Source organism: Desmodus rotundus, chromosome 4 (assembly GCF_022682495.2).
Source record: "Desmodus rotundus isolate HL8 chromosome 4, HLdesRot8A.1, whole genome shotgun sequence".
Taxonomy (NCBI): Eukaryota; Metazoa; Chordata; class Mammalia; order Chiroptera; family Phyllostomidae; genus Desmodus; species Desmodus rotundus.
The window spans coordinates 38,000,049-38,005,153 of record NC_071390.1 but is presented as its reverse complement, the minus strand read 5'-3'; the positions used below and the strand labels follow the sequence as shown (position 1 = coordinate 38,005,153).

The 5,105-nt window shown below is 38.0% G+C and overlaps 1 pseudogene; it reads right to left on the bottom strand.

The window, feature by feature from the left end:
• Positions 1-4,663: 4,663 nt before the first annotated feature.
• On the bottom strand, positions 4,664-4,823 carry LOC112305663 (U2 spliceosomal RNA; annotated as a pseudogene).
• Between the last annotated feature and the right edge of the window lie 282 nt (positions 4,824-5,105).

Sequence of the window (5,105 nt, the reverse complement as noted above, 5' to 3'; positions counted from 1 at the left end):
TTATTTTAAAGTTCTTTTGGTGCTTCCTTCACTGAAAGCCTCACAACTATTTATTTACCTTCCAAGAAAGAAATGGTTTCACCACCAAAATATGGTGAAGTTGACCTTAAGAGCAATGCCATTCTTTCAGAGACAGAATAGGTAGGTGCCCGCTTGGATGAAGACGACAATAATACATACTTCCAAACATTTTCCCTAACAACTCATGCCACCTGATGTTACCAACATTGAGTTACTTCCTTCAAGCTCAACTTTTTCTACAGGACCACTGGCAAACATAGTGTATCCTGTTTACCCAACATGGGAGATTATTTTGCTTGTTATTTAGCAAAGAGTGGAAGCTCAATGGAATTACTAGTGGGGCAAGATGCAAGTGTTAATGTTGGTTGGAAAGGACAGGTTTCAATACTCAGTTTCAGAAGATCTGGAGGGCAGAGGGCACTTGGGAACATGCACTAATGGCAAGTTGCCTCTTCCTCACAGGTGTGCTGGCACTGCTAGAGGCATCACCTATCCAAGATCAGCAAATGGAAAGCATCCTCGATCGCAACTCTCCAACAGACAGCCCTTTTCAGCTAAGTCCACATGCAACTCATAATAATCTCTCTCCACCCACCCGTCTAGCAGTAGGCCACTGCGTCCATCTGAACTGGTAAGAGGATTAACCCAGGTGCCTTCCAAGATCAACATCTTTTTCCTTCAGGCAGATCTTCAGGCTAGCTTTCTCCTGGGGGGGGGGGGGGGAAGTCTCTCTCCTATCTCTCCTGTTTGAAAAACATTCTGAGAAGAAAATGAAATAGCAATTGGAGGTTGTTTCCATTTTTAAGGACTTTGGTAAATGATTTGTTTTTAGAAATTTCTTCCTGGGATTTACATCATGTTCCTCCCACCTTACCTCTCCTGTGTCCATTTTGGAGAAAGGCACCTCGTTTATCTTTGGGAGACAGTAATGCAGAAACTGTAACTGAGCATATTTCCCCTTGAGGATCAAAATATTTGTGTTAAATGAAATGAGAAATCTGCTAAGTGGCAGCATGGATTCCCCAGGGAGGGATATTTTGTAATTTTGAAAAATTCCTACTGAAATTCTTCTCTTGCCAAGAAAAGAGGAATGATTTCTATTAAAATTACTTCATGTCTGAATTACTTTCTGCCCCTTGGGAACATATAACATTACAGCTTTTACACTAAGTAATTTAGAAGGACAGGGACACCTTATTTGGAAAGCATGCAGTCTTAACACAGAATGTTGGGTATTAAGTATTTTCACTACAAAAGTCTCCTTTTGAAAAGTTTGGACTTAAACTATTCAAATTCAAGCTCATTTTCAGAACCGATTTCTATGATTGTCTGTATAAGACCTTTTAACTTTCTCCCATTCCCTGAAGCAGCAGAGAAAATTCTTTGATTGGAGTGCAAGAGTTGCACCTTTTATAGAAAACAAAATAGATAGTATCACATTAATAAAGAAGTCGAATGCTTTGAAGCCAGCCAAATCAGTAAATTTTAAAAAGATATATGTGTGTACTTGAGTATATGCTAACAGGTGAGCCCAGAGAAAAGGTACTGGAAAGGTACAAGAGAGAAAAAAGAAAAAATAAACACCAACCCATGGGCCAACTCTGATCAAGTATTATGGATGCCACAGGCACTGTGTTGAGAAGGCTTCTGAGGCCAAATTTGGTTAAAGAAAATAAAAATGCCCTGAAAGTGAATAATCTGCCATGATCCCATGTGGCCAAACATAATTTTCATTGGAATTGGTGAAATTGAACTTGTTTTCTGTGTTTTCCCATTTTCTTCAGTAAATATATTGCTTTGTACTAAAATTTAAACTATTTTTAGTATTTTTTTAAACTGAAAACATTTGACTATTTTTCCTTAAGTGGTCCCAAAGCTTGAGAAAATAATTAAGTTATCATCTTTGAACCCTGTTCAGAAAAAGCCATTTTGGGGATCAGTGAAAAGCCTGCAAAGGTGTAAGGTCTGTTTTTATGTGTTACAAGCCAGTGATTATTTGGATTATTGATTATTAATTATTTGAGTTATCATGAGGCATATTTATAGGTTTTATCCAGGCAGAGTTTCCAGGGTCACTGTTGTGGTAATGGGCTTGGGCTAAACAGAAGCAGATGTAGGATGGCTGGAGCAGCAAAGCTTCAAGGGTACAGAAACCCCAGAACAAGACCAAGACTGTTACTGATTTCTGCAATTCTTCTGCAGTGGTTGTGGGATCACGCACTCTCTCTCTCCCCCTCCATCTCTCTCTCTCTCTCTCTCCCCCTCCATCTCTCTCTCTCTGTCTCTCTCAGACACACACACACACACACACACACACACACACACACACACACACACACTCCTAGACTGTCAAAGGGAGAGAATAATAACATCTATCTCACATGTCACTGTGAGGTCCAAATGAACCAATATATTTGGAAAGTGCTTTGTAGTATACTAAAGCTAGCATAGTCGGGCTATTGTTCTATACTAGCACTATGATAATGCTGCCATTATTAGGAGTGATTGTAAATATCCTTGATTTCTATGTTAATGAAAGGAAAGAGTAGTAGCCAAAACACAGATAATCTAAATTTATTTCCTCGTGTGTAGCTAATTTCTAATTGCACAGCATAGATTATGAATGCTTCTCTGCATCCAGAATATATGTGGTTCAATCAGTCACAGAAGAAACAGAGCCTCAAAGAACTCCAGTCATGATTCTGGGTCACATTTACAATTGGTGTTAGCTGAACTGGCAAATGGGGAATTTTTTTATTCTCCATCTAGTCTCTTTCCAGTACACGCTGCTGCTTCTTATTTATCTTTATAATAATATTTCTCTGCACTATTGGATTTGAATAAATGGTCCCTATTTGGCAGAGGATTTTAACAAAATAACTTGGCATTTCCTGAGCAATCTCCATCTGAGAGAAGACACCTCACTTGGACAGGTGATATAATATAAAAAACCTGAGCCTGAAACCGAAAACTGCCATGGGTCACCAACATGACTTCACCAATATTGGATATTGGATATTCACCAATATCCGGGTGAATGTCACCCTGATGAATAAATAAGTTAGGTTATATAGTTTAAATAAGAAAAGAAGCATGCCATATTTGAACTTTCGCATTCTCCTTCCTCCAATATTTGGATAAATAATTATAAATAAAGTGACAGAAGTTCTAAATTTTTAGCCCAAGGTCATGCCATTCAATACCTACCGGCAAAGTCAGACCTGGAATCCAGCCTCCTGACTTCAACTTGTTCTGTTGGCCTTCAGCATGAGCCTGCAACTAACCTGGAGGCCCACCAGCATCATGGGCTTCTGGACTAATATTTCTCTTCTAAAATGATTCTTACATGTGGCGGAGTAGCGATGAAATACATTCACAGAAAAGAAAAAAAAGAAATACATTCACAGGTTGAGCCCATGTGGGTGCATGGAATCAGTGCTGACTGTTGGAGAAGAGGGTATGAAACACAGTGGTTTCTGAGGATAAGAGACTGTCGGAGAGGAGTACCTCAAGGTGACATGGCTAACCTCCTGAAATGTCTTAGGCTAAGGTTTTTATACTATATCACTTCTCCAAGTGAAGTCTCTTCTCTCAGATGGAGATCACTCAGGAAATGCTAACCAAGAAACAGCTCAGGTTTCCTGGAAAAGAGATAAATATTAGCTGAAATGGAACAGTGTCTGTGGCCTTGCATATGTCCTTGGGGCACAAAGGGGCACAAGTCACTAGCCCCTTTGAGCATCTTTCACGTGGAGATGCTAATATCAACCTAATAAGAGTAACAGCACAATAACTAAACAGCTGTCTACCTAGATGTGCACAACAGAAATTATTAAAATTAATGACCTGGGCAGCTTGCAGGTGAGGTGCCGTCTTCAGTTTGAGCCAAGTTCTTTCTCTCTCTTTTTTTAAGAGTTTTGCCTCAGTTCGTTGAATTGGATTATTTAAATGAAATACACTTAATAAGTTCCCTTGGGCATCACTTGATACTTCTTTACTATTCCTTTTACCTTTTTTGTATTAGATTTAACACCTGGGTAATACTAAGCGCCATGGTTACCATAAATTATAGGAGACTAAATAAATATTTGAGAGAGCAGGAGAGATTTGATTAAATTGCTGAAAATGAAAGGTTGAGTACTATTTCCCACACCAAATAGACTTTCTTACTTGAGCGTGCACTGCCAACAGTGGATTTAGTTTTCATAGCCCCAGTCATTCTAAATGGGTAAATTGCCAGAACGACCACTTCCGTTTCTCTTCCTTGTTTAAGCCTCAACATATTTTTTATCCTTTGACTTTAATCCAAGTTGGTAAGTTATGGCCAAGAATTGAAGGCTTGATAATAAGGGGTTGTAACAGTAGAACTCTATTGCAAAATGTACCTGGAATGGGAAGGAATACTTATATCGTAAATGTGGGTTTTAAGCACATTAGATTTATGACATGATGAAGGTAGAGACCTTCCTGATAAGTGGGCATAAATGGAGGAACTCAGCTAAGATGAATTAATAATAATTGTAGCAATGTTGGAGAGTTTAGAACAAGCAAAAAAGACTACTGGATGCCTCCAATAGAAAATTATGCACTGTTTAGAGAAATTAATTTCAATATTCATACTCTATAGATTTTCCCTTTGAATTGGTTATACTCATTTAATAATGAGTTCAACAAAATCTTTAACATGTTTGTTTTATATTTCTGTGCGTCAAAATTTTACCTTTTTAAAAATTATTTTTCCCAGTTTTAAACTGATAAGAACAGATACTATACTTGATCTTAGCCAAAGGGCCAGAAGCGATCTTTCCCCATTTGAATAGCTAATATATAGTGAGTTCTTACTGTACTAAATTCTGCATGTGTATTTTCTCATTTAAGCTATACAACTGCAGATTTTAGCTTATTCTCCCAATAAAAAGATGAACTCAGTGAGGTGTATATATAGGTCAAGCAAATTTCCCATCTAAGAAGTGAGATTGAAAATCAGAAAGGTGTCCTCTGCCACCAAGAAAATATACAAATTTCTAGTTAGTTCTCCATGACCTCTGACTAGATGAGTTCATTATGTATAACTTCTTGATTTA